General features: G+C 42.2%; 1 long non-coding RNA gene across 1 annotated transcript; it reads right to left on the reverse strand.

The window, feature by feature from the left end:
• Positions 1 to 8,983: 8,983 nt before the first annotated feature.
• LOC134426402 (uncharacterized) lies at positions 8,984 to 14,555 on the reverse strand. Its single transcript, XR_010029975.1, has 3 exons — positions 14,033 to 14,555; positions 11,345 to 11,517; positions 8,984 to 10,304 (listed from the first exon to the last, which is right to left on the reverse strand). It is a non-coding gene; the product is annotated as an uncharacterized LOC134426402 (long non-coding RNA).
• Positions 14,556 to 16,380: the final 1,825 nt, after the last annotated feature.

The following is a 16,380-nucleotide window of genomic DNA, read 5'->3' on the forward strand; positions in this document are numbered from 1 at the left end:
AGAATTTGTGACTTCCACCCCTCTGGCTCTTACATACTTGAGGACTCTCAGTCTCCTCCAGACTAATCAGGCCTCAAACTCCAGTGGTCCTTGTTTTCAAGATCTTTGGTCATCCCTGCTGTCCTCTGGACTCTGGCCAATGGCCCACATCTTGCTTAAATTGTAGCATTAAATTAGGAGAAGTTTTCCAGCTGAGACCTTCCCAGCATGACGTGGATGGAACTGATTTTGTGTTAGAGACAGAACTTTTGGGATTCACATCTCAAGTGCATTTGCTGTAAAATAGGGACATTTCTGACTCCTACTTAGCTTGTGATGACAAATAAACCTTAGGCTTCTGCAGGCAGGACTGGTGTGTTGATGGTCAGGCACATCCTGCATTTTTGCAATCAATTATTTGTATTAATTTTTATTTTTTCTATATATCTATATCTATATCTATATCTATATCTATTAATTTCTATTTTTTCTATATTTCTATCTATTTCTGTTTTTGCAATCGATTATTTCTATTAATTGCAGAAAATTCTGTTTGTTCTTATTGAGTTTCATCCTTTCTTGGCCACTTCCCCAATCTATAAGATCTTTATGAATTTCCAGCACATTTCAGACTTTCTAGCTTGATATCATCTCCAAATTTATTAAGCATTTTATCTAGTCAATTGTACCAGTTATTATGTAATATGTTTAAAGATCAGTAACAGGCTTTTAGAATTTCCTAACCTTTGCACTTCTCTTCTTAGAGTAAGCTGTAGATAGGTTTTCCTGAGAACAGCTTTTCACACTTTGTGTTCCCATCTTGCATAAGTTTATTTCAATCTGTTTCTCAAATTTGCTGATAAGAATACCACAAGGCACTGTCAGAATCTCACTGAAGTCAAGGTACATAGTCTGGAAGATTTAAATCTCTTATTTCTAATGGTTTTGTAGGACACACGAGCATTTTTGGTCCCAGAATTGTTCTTCTGAGATCTGACCTAAAGCCTTGCCCCCAAAATCACAACTCTGCCAAGATGCCTAAAAATGCACTTAGCTATAATTCAGCTGCAATATTAACATTTTAAATCCACACTATTAATACAAATATAATGAATCTGTCCTTCCTGAAATAAATCATTTGCCTCATTAGTGGTGTCACTAAAAAAATTGAAATATGCTCTTTCTTCCCTCCTTCCCCAGCACAGTTAAATGTGAGGGGTCAATTCATGACTGTCCAGACTGAAAACTCTTCCTGGCTTCAGGTCCAACACATCACAGGGACCAGAGGGACATGGACAAGTGAATTTAGGGGGAGGCTGAGCTGATCCATAGCAACTGGAAAATACAGAGGTGAACACCATCTCACAGCCAGCCTGCAAGCTGCAGAGATTAATTGCACTCAGTGAGACTTATTTGATTACTTGGTCCCCTGAGTAATAATGGGTTTCCTGAAGACTAAAGAGGGTAACACAGAAAAGTCAGGAAGAAATATGGGGACGTATTAAAAAGTAACTATGAAAGGGAGAAAAATATATATGAAACCACAAGGCATGTAATTAACTTAGCATGGGACTAGATTTGTTTGCTTAATTATTCCATGCAGCTTCATAAAGCTCTGAAGCAAGCTCATAAGTGGCTTTAAAAAAACCCCCAGAATTTATTTTAACAAAATACCATTAAATTTGTGAATGAAAATCCTGGTCTTCCTAAGGTCAATGGCTGCTCTTGGTTCATTCATGCTGGGATCTCTCCTTAAGCTGAGTGTGGAGTTCTTGGCACTTGGGGAAGCATTCACATGGCTTAATTTAGGATTTCTGGCTCAGGTATCCTGAATTGCTCTCTGGAGGCTGCATTGACACTACAGGGAGCTTGGTCCTGAGTTAGACCTAAAGTTAGAATATGTCAATGACCTCTTCTGTGCATACAAATCTTAAAAGGAAAATATTCTGCCACTGACCAGGGGCTCTGTGAGATTGTGTGTCCCACAGAGATGTGGCACAGCAAACAGGAAATCAGGGAGGCAGCTCCTGTTGCCATGGGATGGTGAATGTCAAATGCCACTTAAAAGGTGCTATACATAACTTTGTTACTTCTGGGGAAAATGAAATTCATGGAGAAGAAGCACAGCTTGACAAGCTAAGAATCTAAACAGAGGTTGAGTATGTTGCAAACACGTTTTTTTTTCCACGAGGGAATCTTGGATTTTCTCTGCAGTCTTTATCTCCTCATAGCGGCAGAAGGTCTTACACTGGGTGATAATGTGAGCACTTGGAGGTGCTGCTTCTGGGGGAGCTCCCCAGTGAAACCAGCCTGCCTGATGGGGGAGTGTGCCACTAAATACCAGCTCACATCCTTGGAAACTGGGAAAAATCCATGACACTCCTTAGGATGGGAGCAGAAATGAGCATTACCTTCAGCAGAAATGGACGTTACCTTCAGCAGAAATGGACATTCCCTCAATGTTACCTACCTAACATTACCCACTTCTGAAGGTAATGTTAATTTCTCACTTGCAGGGGAGAGGAGAACCTTAAGCAAAGAGAAATGAGGCTGAGGGAGGGGTGAGCTGGTGGGAAAGCCTTGTGCAGCTGGAGGGGCTGCAAGCCCCCTTGAGGACTCTGACCAAGGAATGATAAGGAGGGATCAAGAAACCTGCAGGTGCTCTGAAAATCTGGGTGTTTTGTCAGAGCTGCATATTTCTCTCAGTGTCTGGCTCGCAGCAGAATTGTGCTGCACAGTCCAGGTGTTAGGGGCTCCAGCTGTTGCATCTGGAGGGGTGAGCAGGAGGAGCTGCAGGACCTGTGGAGAGGTGACAACCACAGGGAGGTGGACTGGAAAAGAGGGGGCTGCACTGGGTTGGTGTGGCACCTCTGCTGTAAAACAGCTTTTGCAAAGGGGAGCAGAGCCTTTGGAGCCAGGGAGAGCAGATGGGGATTGTGCAAAGCGCTGTGCTGCTGTTCCCAGTGTGAAGCTGTTATTAGGAGGTGGGACTGGCCCTGAAATAATGCACAGGTTTAAAGCAGTGAGCAGTGGAGCCCATCCCCACTCAGCTCTGTGCTAAATCCTTCACAGAATCTGTATTATTCATAGTAAAAAAAAGAAAAAAGTGATTTTCCCTCTTGCTCAGAGGAGGCTGAATGCACTTGCATGCACACATCAGGAGATGTGAAGGTCCAAGGGATGCAGCATCAGTGCTGCCCAAGTGAGCATGGGCACAGCAAGGGATCCCTGGTGCTGTGGGCTGTGCTCAAACCTGCTGTCAGGGCTGCTCATCCAGAATAATGCCTTGGCACGGGCTCTCTGCTTTGTCAACACTTGGCTGTGCAGGGGAGAAGTTACTCAAACCTGGCCTTGCCCCATTTTTCATACCAGCACCAACCCTGCTCTGCCTTCCCCTTCCCTCCTGCCTCTGCCTGGGTAAAAGTGTTGAGGATCTCCTGCTGGAAATCCTGCTCTGGGTCACCGGCAGCTGACCAAAGCACCATCCAGGAATATGTGATGGCAAGGAAGAAATCTCAGCTTTTCTCTATATGAAAATGCAGAGTCTCAAAGTCGAAGTCATGGTGAATTTTGCCCCCTGATTAGGAGTGCAGGATCAAGTCCTCCAAGAGACAGTGAGTTTGTGTGATGTAGTGCAAGGATAATGGAAAAAAAAAAAGAATGACAGGCCTAATTCATGCTCTTCCAAAATTATTATTATTTTTCAGCTAGGGAAGGAGGAGACAGGATGTGGTAGAAAAACATTTACAGGAGTTTGGCATGTAAAAACCTGAATGATGGATTAACAGCTTCTGCCAGATTTTACCTGCCTTGAAGCAGGTAACATTTCTTCAAGCCCAACAAGCTCCTGCTTGCCTAGAGCTATACTTTTCTCCTCCAGATGAGTGAAGCCAAAGAACCTTGTGCAGTTTTCATTAGCCCCAACTTTCTCTCAAATGTTTTCCTCTGCAAGTTTAATTTTGCTCAGGGAAACAGCAGCCCTTGGGACGGATCTATCTAAATGAGGATCCTTTTTTTTTCTGTGGGTTTGGATCTGGGGTTGTTTTTGCTGTTTTATTTTTTTTTTTTGTGACCTGAGCTCTCTGGGATGTGCAGCCTGCAGTCTCATGCACACAATCACAAGGCTAAGGGCAGGAGCTGGAATGCAGAGGATAAAGCAGAATGTAAATCCATTCAGCACAGCAATTTAAGGTGTGGGAGGTCTCCTCTTATGCACAGAAAGGTCCTGTCAATAAATGAAGCAAGAATCTTTAGCCTGCAAAACAGAGCTGTCTTTTGAATCTCTGGTTTCCCCTCTGCATTGTTTAAAAGACACATAAAGCAGCTCTTTTCCCCTTCCCTGCCTTTGCAAAATGTCCACAAAAGAGACCAGGATGGCAAATGGCAACTGTAAGTGCTGCTAACTGCACATCCTTCCCTCTGCTCTGGAAGTAAATGGTGCCTTCTCTGCCTTTTTTGGCACATCTCTCACAGGAATGGGAGTTTATCCTCCATGTCTTGCCTAATTTTCCCCTCCATGATTTTAGTTTTCCCACGGTAAGATTAAGCTATTCTATATACCAGCAGTCCCATAATAGTCAGTGAACTTTAAGTGAACTCTACCATCTAGACTCAAGTCATTGCATTAAAACCTCATCAGTTGATTGGATAGCTGAGTATTTTAATATTAATCTCCCCACTAAATGCCTATATGCACTGCACAGACTTTCATACAAATGTCTCTCCTCGGAGCACAGGGTGGCTGAAAAGGCCAACTCACTCTGAACATGGCACAAAGTGATTTAGTAACATCCCCTGTGAAAAAAAAAAAAAAAAGTGGAATTTGTCATCTGCACTGCAAACCCAAACGTGAGTAACTCCAGCCTTGGCAAGCCTGGAGAGCTGGAGCTGCATGAGCAAGTAGAGGGGTCTGGGCTCTGGTGGGGTGAGGGAGGGCAAATGCCACGGCTTACACTGTGATTTTAAGGACATTTCTCCTCCTTCCCATTCTGCAAACCCTTTCTTTGGCATCCTTTTCTTTCTATTCTATGAGCAGATTGTTGGTGCCCTCTGATTCCTGACAATGACACTTAAACCTCTCCCAGTTTAGTGCAACTCCCAAATTCAAGAGGCTCTTCTTGTTTTTCACTGCCTAGGCCCTCTCCTCTGGGGGGGCTGCTGAGGCTCTGCACTAACACAGGGTCCTTTTATGACCTGGTTTATGTGAGAATTGTTTTCGTCACAGTGATAGCTTTTCTGCAGTAAACAGGAGAGTTTCTCACCCTCATCATCATCACTTGTGCTTCTCTTTCCTCCCTCCAGTTCAGTAGTAAGAAAATAGGGAGGCTCAGCACTGATTCTCCTGTGGAAACTCCTGATCTTCCTCCAAGGGGGATAGGGACATTTCACACCCTACCTGTTAATGAACAGGTTTATAATTAAGGCCTTCCATTCAGCTTTTAGAAACCTCAGCATGGTCCCCAGTACATTTTACCCAGCTGCTTAAAGAACCATCTCCTCCAATGTGAAAGGTTAAATCTCAGCCAGCCAAGGAGTGGCGTTACCTTACAAATATTTTGGAAATTCCCAAAACTGAGATAAAGGTCCAGAAAGCAATTTGGGCCTGATGCAAGCTAATGGGATTTTTTTGTACTGCTTTCAACAGGATTTGGATCTGGTTGTCTGCAACAACTACTACAAACCAGCTCATGAATGAAAGCTGGATGAAGAATTTCCTGCCTGCTTTGTCTTGGTGAAGCAGCAAAGAAGGAGGGAGAGCACTGCTTTTAAAGAGATAACTGTATTAAAACCCATTTGGCTTCAGATCAAAGATGGCTCAAGCCTATCATTTGAAGTATGTGCAGGACTTAGCAACATTGGCAAGACCCGAACTCACACAAAATAACAAAAAGGTCGTTGCCAATGAAAAGCAATTTTAAAAGATACAGGGCAAGGAGGTAAGAAAGGTTAGGCAGTGCAATTCTGAAAAACATGAGAATTCTTCCTGGAATTAAAGAATGGATCTGTGGGCAATTTAGCAAAGGAAGACCATTTATGCACTGCTTTGGGTGGAATTATACAGCAGCACAGAGCAGACCTTATTGTGCACCAAGTTTAGTCCATTTTACTCTTGTGGAAAATTTTTTTTTTTTTCATTTAAATTCAATCCCTCTGCTTTTCTCACGGGCTGGAGCTGATGGGAATGGCAGAGGTCTGCTTTGTGCCCATGGGGAGTCACAGGATGGGAGATGTCTCTTGGGAAGAGCCTGTCTGTGCAATGGTGTAAATAAACATGAGCAGAAGCAGGACAGGTAACACTTAAAAGCATGCCAGATTCTTGGAGCTCCAGGCTGTGAATGCTGCAGCAGCTCCACCACTGCCTTTGTTCCAATTTTGAATAATAGACAAAGATAGATATAGAGAAAATATAAAAGGGTAAAGAAAAAGTTTGTTTTCCAGAATCCTATAAAGACTGTGTGTGCAGAGATCTTCCTTTTTTCTTCTGAGCCATTAAAATCCATTAAGCCAGGACCTCAAGATATAAAATTCCTTTGTTCCAGTGGATCAAGGAGATGTGAGGATGCCTGGGAATTCAGATCAATCTGAGGAAGTCTGAAGAGCATAATTTTGTACATGTCCTCAGCTCAGGCTCTCCCAGCACTGCTCCTGCTCCATCCTGGCTGGGTGAGTGTCCCAGTGCCACCACTGCCCCGTGTGCCTGCCAGGTGAGGGCTGAGGTGCCCAGGGGTGCATTGTTCCTCCTTTCCTGTGCCTGGCTCCAGGAGGAAGGGCAGGAAGTGAGTAACATGGCTGCTGCACTCCAGCTAAAACCTTGAGCCACAACAAGCGAAGAATTGCCATTTTTGGGCAGTCCCAGCTGTCTCAGGCCATGCAGAGCCATATCCTGTTCCTGGCAGCGGGCAGAGGTGGATGATGCTCAAGAAGAGTAGAGGCTTTATGGAGATGTGTCCCTGTGGATGTTCCCTGGCATGCAGCAGGAGCTGGGATTTATTTCCTGAGCTGGAGGGTGCTGTGGCTCCTGCTCAGGGCTCACAAACCCTTTGAGGAAACCTGGATGAGTACATTGTTCCACAGCGCAACAGGAAAGCCAACAACTTTCCTGGAATTAAAATATAAACGAACACATTGCTTACAAGAAGAACTTCCGAGATAAGTCACAAACCGTGGAGAAGTTTATGGCATATAAGGCAATCTGCACTCAGGCAGCTGTGAGAAATGCAATTAGCTAATTGGCAACGCTTCTCCTAATTGCTGCTTTGGTAGGAGAGCTACAGCAGTCAGAAAAGGCTTGGTGCTTGGCTCAGAAGGAGGTGGATCAGCCCCCAGGGAGTTATTTGGGGTAGGAAGCGGGAGTTCCCTGTCTCCAGGGTCATCACAAACCTGGGGCAGCCTCCACCAGCTCTGGCTCTGCCACCTGGGCAAGGCACCAGCACCTGCCCATGGGGATCAGGGCACGCTGCCACCCTCTGAAGGAGGCAGCTCTCAGAAAACAAGAGCTGTTTTTAATGTGCATTTATCCTCCTATCTGGGAACATTGTTCCCTTTGGTCCCCGTGCCATCCCCAGGCTCTGCAGCTCGCACCAAGCACCTGAAATGAGAGGTGGCATCACAGAGCTCCTTGCAGGAGCTCACCAGGGAGGATTCTGTCGGGAGGCATCAAAAGGAAACCAACAGCACCAATAGCTGATCTCCAGGCCTTTTTATTGCTTGTAAAACTTTATTGGAGGGAGAGAGAGCAAAGATAGATAATGCTTTCTCAGTGAAATCACAGAGCATTATCTTAGTGTCAAAACAAAATTGAGCTCATTTCTCCAAAGATTAACACTTGGTATCAGCTGCAGCAGTATCTGGCACCTCAAGGAGTTATTATTAGTTTCATTTCTTAGTTGAAGAATTCTCTTTTAAATAGAGTCTTCTGGAATTTACAGACCACCTCTGTCTGGAATGCTTGCACAGGAGTTATAAATAAAATTATTTGCTAAAAATGTTTCCTAGTACAAACAGACTAGGTTTACCAATGTAAACATAATATATGTATTCATGCATATTTTAAATTGGTTACTGTGGTTCTTTTACCATTTGCTTGAAAGACAACATGATGTGAGTGCATTATATATTTCTAACATTTTATTAGTGTGGAGAGGCAGTTAAAGACTGAGACATTAATGAAACGAAGAGTTTTAATTCTCTTTTCACTTATCTGCCCACAGACCCATCTAAGCACATTACATTCATTAACACATTTCAGGCAGCCAGTAGTACCTGGAGATGGAGAAATTATTTCACAAATGCCAGACTGGGCAGAAAAGATCCATTCTGGGGGCAATGTGCCCAGATGGGAGCTGAAATTAATTCTCAGAGCCCCAGGCCTGTGTGCCTTACAGAACACATCGTGTCTGTGGCAGATGTGGAGGAATTGATCACATCAGTTACAGATTGCTGCTATCTAAAACCAGGCAAAAATGCTTTGTCAGAGGAGTCCACATTTAATTAGATATGACCCACATGGTTTTTCAATGTATAGAGCTGAAAATGGAGAGCTAAGGAAAAGAAAAGGGATTTTTTTTCACGAAAGAATGTCACACATGATTTCCTTAATTTACTGAAACCAGTTACATTAATTCCCATGGTTTTGTGAGGAACTTTTCCTTTTTTTTTTTTTTTAATAAGAAAAATGTACAACGATTAGCTGAATTTCCTCTCTAACCTTATTAAGTCAAAGTTATTAAAGAGATAACACTACATGTACAATGTTCTGTTTTTCCATTTTTCATTGATTTTCCATGTGGCTTGACTGGTTTAAACCTGTACCTCCAAACTTCCAGGGGCTTTAAGAAGCATTTTTAGTTTTATTTAGGGGAAGCTCTGCTGACTAAAGATATATACAAATATATACATATATTTGTGTATTATTTATATATATATAAATACGCAAATATTGTAGAGTGTATTATATATTTATATATATATATATATATATATATATATATAAATACACTCTGGTACAGCCATGAGCAATTAGAAAATAAAAGTCTTAAAATAATAATCATTGCACTGAATAAATAACAGGCAGGACACTTTGCACAAGGTGTGGGATCATCTCCTGCTCATTGCCCAGTTTCCATCCCAGACCCCTCATTTTTATTTCAACCTCCACCCCAAACCACAGGGATGTTCCTGCCCTGGGCTGTGTTACTTCCCTACATGGGAAAAATTTCAGCCAGTAGTTTTTGTCTTTTTCTGCCCTCAATAACAATGATCTTTAAAAAAATTAATAAAATCCCTAAATTTACTTGCCTTGCACATACAATGAAGGAGCCAAAGATTTATTTCTGGTTGAAGCAGTGGGTACTGGAGGCAATAGAGCTTTGCTAGTTTTCATTAGCTGAGGAGTTGGCTTGATGCAATCACAGTGATCATGCCAATAAAACTGAAAGGTAACCAGCTGTTTTATTCCAACTACTATGTGGGGCTTTTTTATTTTTCCTGGAGGAATTTTGCAATATATGATTTGTATAAATTACTTTTTACATGTAATTAGTATAGCAATAAATATTTTCTGAACTGCAACTCTTCTTCTAATTTTGGTTTTCTAGGCAAGTCTAGCCAAGTCATAGCAAAGACCACAGCATCAGAAGAAAGTTATTGCAACAAAGCTGGAATCAATGTCAATAAAATAATGCCAATATCATTTGTAGGAGCAGAAACACACAGAAATTTCCTCCTACATCTTGAAAAATGTATTTATAAGAAACTTTAGGTTTCAAACATTTTTTCAAACATTGTATGGAGGACTTTTAAGGTAATACTGAAAACACTATCAGTTTAAGAAATCTGAGTCTGTTCCTTATATGAATAAAATTCATTCAGCACACACAGCATGCATGCCTTACTGCATGAGCTGTAAATTGTCCCTTCATGATTCAGACAGGACAAAAGAGGCCTTAAAACAAACCAGAGCACTGCAAAGACTTCCCTGGACAGCATTTTCAAGACACCTTCACCTGTGAATATCCAATGCCTTAATCTTTGAAGAGATTAAGATGTGTTTGCCCATGAAAGATAATCTCTGGTGTTGCTTTGGGTGAGCTCTTGGGCAGAGTGGTCCCATTGCTGAGTTTTGTGTTCAAAAACAGCCACGAGGCACAGCTGGAGCTCCATGGATCCAAAGCAGGAGTCCCTGCATCAGGTAGGACCCACCTGAAGCCTGAAAAATCACAACCCATGGGATTTATTCCAGTTTCTGATGTCCAATCTCCCTTTGATCTCAGACTTCACTGACAAAAATCTGGCAAACATGATGGCTCTTTTTCTGTGAGCTAAATCTGAAAAGAGGGAAAAAAACCCCTACCAGTTATGAATGATAAACAAAGATAGATAGAAAATATAAAAGGGCAAAGAAAAAGTTTTTTTTTCCAGAATCTTATGAAGACTTTGTGTGTGCAGAGATCTTCCTTTTTTCTTCTGAGCCATTAAAATCCATTAAGCCAAGACCTCAGGATCTAAAAGCTGTAAGTAATTAGGCCTTGACCAAAGCAAACCATTTTGCTGCTGTGTTTTTTTGTCAGCAGAATTCACATTAATGCAGAAGGACCCACCAGAAGAGCTGATATGGTCAATAAGTCATAAACTAAAATACTTTCTTCTTCCATAATTGCTCCTTATGTTATGAATTTGCATTTTAATAACTCCCTAATTATTTATTTACTCAGTATTGTCCGTGATATGCAATTTAAGGTGTTTTAACTGCATGTTTAATTGACTGTGCATAATAACTATTGGTGAAACACATGTAATTAGGAAGACTGTAAAATGTGTATTACACCTAAGTAATAGTCACTGTTGTATTTTAGGGCTTCTTTCAAGAAAGATTGCAAAAGTAATTAAAAACTTAATCTAGTCTAATCACAAGAATTTCTATATTATGAAGTGCCTTCATTAGCAAAACAAAGGGAGAGTAAGACCTCCAAGAGCTAAATAATTTTGATCTCTGTTTGTGCCATTTTCCCTGTTTTCCATGGGACATTCCAATGGGCAGAGCTTGACTTGCCAGCCTGGACTTCCACCCTGAGCTGACTGTCCATGCTATTGTAGTCTTAGTTCAACCTTTTAATCCTACCTGAAATGCACTTACTTGTGGTTGAATTAATAATAATTGCCAGCTCCTTGGCATCAGACACAGTCTACCTTAGTGCTGCTTTGCTGTCTGGAAATTCCAGTTCCTGGCGTCAAGGGGCTCCAATCACTTCCACAATTTCTAGAAATAGCTGTGACCTGCTTTTTTGCACCATTTCCACCCTTTCAGGCTGAACCTGAGCCCCTGGAAACAGAACACTATTGAAGAGTGAGCTTTTTTAGTACTTACTGCTTGGTAACTTCGTTTTTGCTATTTAATTACAGGCTTCATGTTTAGAGTACGAAGAAGGACATCTTGTAAAGGCACCTTTTCATCTGTGGACAGACCATAAAAATGTAGGTAGGGGCTTCTTTTCCACAGGGGTGCTCAGAAATGCCACACTGCTCTGTTATCACACAGACCTGTTTAGAAAAGAAAGAAAAAAAAGGACCTGAAGTGCAACCAACTCCTACTTGGTTACCTCCAACCAGACACTGTTGGGTGGTGTGGGACCAAATGTCAAGCTAGACAAAGAAGGCAAGGACACAGTGAGTTGGGCTATTGTGGAGAAAGAGCAGGAGAAGGAACAATGTGGACAATAGTGACATTTCTGTCAGGGCAGTGGGTGCAGCACACCCACTTGCTTAATCTGAAAATCTTGTGGGGAGCAAGCTCTCGTGGTTAACAGAGCTGTCATTAAAACCCACTGCAGCACGGATGAGCCATTAGTCTTCTTATCCTTAATAACTGCAATTTTTGGAGTCAGTCTAGGTGAAAATAATTTAATTAAAATTGCCTTAATTAATGTGATTATTGCATCAAATAAAGAGGACAACACATTAATGCTTCTCTGAAGAATACTTTTTTACCTCTTCTCTTCTATTGAAAGATTTAGCACTTACTGACTCAGTAAATTACTGAGTCATTAATTTACGCTTGGGGGATGAGAAATTTATTTTCAGTAGAATTAAATCTACAACCTGATGATGTAAGGGACTCCTCATGACATCACTTGTACTGTAAATCAATCAATTTCTCCCAGTTCAGGGCTTTGGAGCACCAGCTAAACTTGCTTTTTTTTACAATGAGGGCAGAAGGACTGTTTATTTTTCTTCCAGATAGGGTGGATGGTGCCTGCCCTAAGTCAGCTGAGGTGAGGAGGTAAAATGAATATACAGGCTGGGGAAGCTAATAAACCCCCTTCTTTTGCACAGGACCAAGGACCACTTGGCAATAAGATCACAAGTGCAGGAGGACAGGGAGATTCATATTTCAATCACATTGACTCTTTAAGAAATCATGTATTTATTTATTTCTTCCGTGGTATCCAAATAATCTCATTTAGCTTTGCACTATAAAGGTATTTACCATACTAATCCCATTAGGTAGATAATATCCCTGCCAGAGTTCCTGAGGAAAGCTTATCACCACTCCTATTGTTCCACTCCTCTTGACTGCCCAGCAGACAAGAGCCCACAGAATCAGATACTGAAATTTAAGACCAAATTAGATCCTCACACCTTTGCTCCTAAGCATCTTGGAGGTGTTAAAGTGCTAAGGTGTTTAATCTGATGACTCAGGGGAGTCCTGCTCTTCCTCAGCAATGAGGCTTCACCTACAACACAGATGCAGCTCAAGCAAAGGATCTGCCTAAAACAGAGCTCTGACTTGGCTGGTGGGAAGAAGGTAAAGCATGTAGAGTGGGTGGGATCCGTCTACTTCAGATTTCCTCCCATCTGTTAAAAAAAAAAAACATTGTTTTCATTTGTTCTTTCTGACAGCCTCTCAGAAGGGGGCTCAGGAATTTAGAGAGGAAAAATGAACGCGCTTGGAAAAAGCGAGGCGAATTTGGGAATCTCTCTGTTCCCACAGACCCCTGTTCACTGAGCAGATGCAGCCAAGACGAGCTTGGAGCAGCAGTGAAAGTGCTGGCTCATTACCCAGGTGCCTCTTAACGCGTCTGTCAGCTCAGAGAAACAGCACAGCCCTCTGCTTTCATCTCTGTGACCACAGGCTGATGGGCCCAAGGGTCAGCTGGTTTGAAGTGCACACATATTTTGTGCAGTTCATTTTTTAGCAAATGTGCTTCTCTATTTCATATAAAACCCAACTGTGGTTTTTAGGCCCTGTTTGAAGTGCTGTGTTGACATGGGATTAGATGAGTCTTCAATTTTGATTTAACACCATTTTCATTCCATTGGTAGCTTTCAAAATCTGCTGGCAAAATCAAGCAAGAGTAAGACTAGTCCCACACCTAGATCATATTTAAACCAAAAAGCGAAAGTGGTCTCTGGGTTGCAAAATAAAAACTCGATATTTTGCAACCCAGAGACCACTTTGGCTTTTTTTTTTGAGCCTCTGCAGGTTAAGCAATAACTGTATGGGAATTTATTTCATCAGAGTCCTGAGGAAGGACCTGAGTGAAGGTAAAAAGTCTTTCTAGCTGAGAGCAGGGACAGAGCTAATGGTGCTGGTCTTGGTAGAGGAACATAAGTTGGTTCCTGTGGATAAATCCCAATTGTGAGTCAATGAAGTTAATAAAAAAAACATCTAAACAGTTTAATGCCCTGTTGCTCATGAAGAAATAATTTTAAAAAATCACTAAAGAAGATTTAGAAGTTGCAAATACATTCCATCTTTCCCAGAATTTCAGTTTCCCAGTAAGGTCAGACCAGACACTTAGTCCTGCATCAGTATTAGTAAAGAGTCCTAGAAATGCTGGGCCAAGGAAAAAAAATAAGGCCAGGTGCTGATGGAGAATTTGGGGCAGCTGCTTCACAAAGCATTTTGATACAGAGCATTTCAGAAGGAGGATGGCAGGACGTGGAGTGGGTGGCTTCAGCCAGGCTGTCTCTGAAATGGTCTGACAGAGCTGTATGGCAGGGACAGCCTGGTTGTCTTCATGCTGAGAGATAAAACTAAAATTGTAACTCCTACCTCAGCACAGCCCCAGCATCTCCTTCTCCTCAGAATCTGCTGCCTGACACACCTTGAAGGAACAATCTCTTTGAAGGTCCATCAGTGAAGAAAGCTGTGGCAATTCTTATCGTGGCTGGACTCCATTTCCAAGGCAAGGGAAATTCCAGTGAAACTTCCAGATCCATCAAGGTGGTTTAGCTCTTATTCATCACCCTCCTGGCATCCAGGCTTGAAATTCTTAATGTGATTAACACCGTGGAAACGATTTTCATCCTGCTCAGCTTCACTTAGAGCCCCTGGTAAAGTGCAAGATCTGGTGGTCGGGAGGAGAGGGTTCACTAAAAGCTGTAAGATAAATGGTGAGATGGCTTTTTTGTGGCACATGGATGTCCCTTTGCTCCATGGCAAACAGAGTCTCAACAATGGCATCCATCCACAGCAGAAACCCTGAAAGGAGAGGACGCAAAACTCGAGCTATTGTGGCAGAAGTGTGGACAGCCAGGAGGAATGCCTGCAAACACTGACATTGGAGTTCTAAGCAATTCCATTTTCCATAATGTCCCTGGCATCTGGTGTGTTATTGAGTAACCCAGCAGAGATCTGTTAAATGCATAACCTCACAAAGGATACATTCTTTTACTGGCTTTCTCCCTTTAACCCCTCCTTTCCTTTGATACCTGTGCGCTCCCCAGGTGCCAACCACGATTTTGCCAACTTGGTTGAAACATTTCAGTGGCACAAATCACTGTTTATTCCCTGCCTTCCTCGTGAGTTTACAGCCAGAACCTCCATTGCTTTCAAGCCTGAAATTTCCCTTTGCTTTCCTGCAGATCCTTGGGCTTGTTTCATAAGGTGCACCAAGATGTTTCACCAAGGGAGCGAACAGCTGACAAAAGGTAAGAAATGAATTTGGCCAGGTGACTGCAATAGTAGAAAAAGATTAGGCAAATGACAGAACTGAGCTGTGTTTTGTTCTCATTGGAGTATGATGGAGGGCAGGGTAGAATTCAGACAAAATGTGAGATAACTGTTATGAGGAAAAATGTAAGGAATAATTGATATAAACTCAGTTTATTGAGTTTTACTCATCAAATACTGTGGAAGACGCCAGAGGTGTAATTTTGACTTGGATTTCAGCAGGTCACAAAGGTTTATGGAGGGCTGGTTTCAGGAATGTTGCTGTAGCTTCTCTGAGCACTATTGCAGCATGAAGCAGAGCACAGCCTTACCTAAAACTGAGCTCTCACTTTGGGCTGGGTTGAAAGTAAATGCTGAATAGATTATATTGATTTAGGATTAGCTTTGCCACAAACATAAAAGCTCTTGCAGCCAGGATGGGTCAATTAACATCTACCCAAGTATCCTCCAGCTAAAACCTTCCCTTACATGGAAAAGGAGGGAAGTACAGGACCCTGGCTGACAGGGATAACTGAATCAGCACAGGCAGCAGTGGAGCACTTCTGGCCTCTTTGATTTTTATCTACTTTTCTTTGTGACAGAGGAGAACTTTGGATTTTATATTTGTAATTCCCAAAGCCTGTAGGACATGATATCTACCATCAGGGTGACAGAGAAGGAAAAGCTGCAGATCCCAGTGTTAACTGACCATGTGAAAGCAGCAGAGGAGCAGAAGTTGCATGAGTGGCAGCTCAAAATTTGGTTTTTCCTGAGTCAGAGGAGGCAGGATGTGAACACTCAGCCCTTGTCTCGTCCTCTTCCTCACAGGAGGTAAAGCTGATCTAATTGTCATGTGTTCACTGTGAGCAGGGAGAGTGTTATAGCTCTACAGTCAGCCAGCTGTGACAGTGACCCCAGGAGTGGAGCTGCCCTTGAATAGTGCAATCATTTAGTACCTATCTTAATACAAATTCTGCTGATTTGGCTGGAGAAGAAAGAAAATTAAGGTCATTAACACAGAGTGTAGGAAAAATAAAAGGAATGAACTGCCTTTTGCAGTCCCATACTCCTACCCTTTTCAGTTCCTACAACAACCAGTACTCACAGTGTTTATAATAGTTATCTGGTCAAGTATTAAATTAATCAGAAAAAAACTCCCACCAAGTTAAATATATACCAGTTAACAGGGAAGGTCTGAATGCATCCAGTGAGGCAGGAAGGGAACTGTGCAATTTGTGTGGAGTGACTGCAAACAGCTTTCTCAGTGCCCTTGAGTGCCTTTCCACCAGCATGGCACATTTCCTTATGAGGAATCTTGATTTACCCCATGCCTACAGCATCTTCTTCATTTTACCACAGTCCAGGGGTTCAATACTTCCATTTGCAAACCTACAAAAATCTTGGTATAAGGCTGTGGAAGTGAAAGAGATCCTTTTTACACACTTCCCTAGGGTTTATATATCTTCATC

The sequence above is a fragment of the Melospiza melodia genome, chromosome 18, assembly GCF_035770615.1.
Source record: "Melospiza melodia melodia isolate bMelMel2 chromosome 18, bMelMel2.pri, whole genome shotgun sequence".
Lineage (NCBI taxonomy): Eukaryota > Metazoa > Chordata > Aves > Passeriformes > Passerellidae > Melospiza > Melospiza melodia.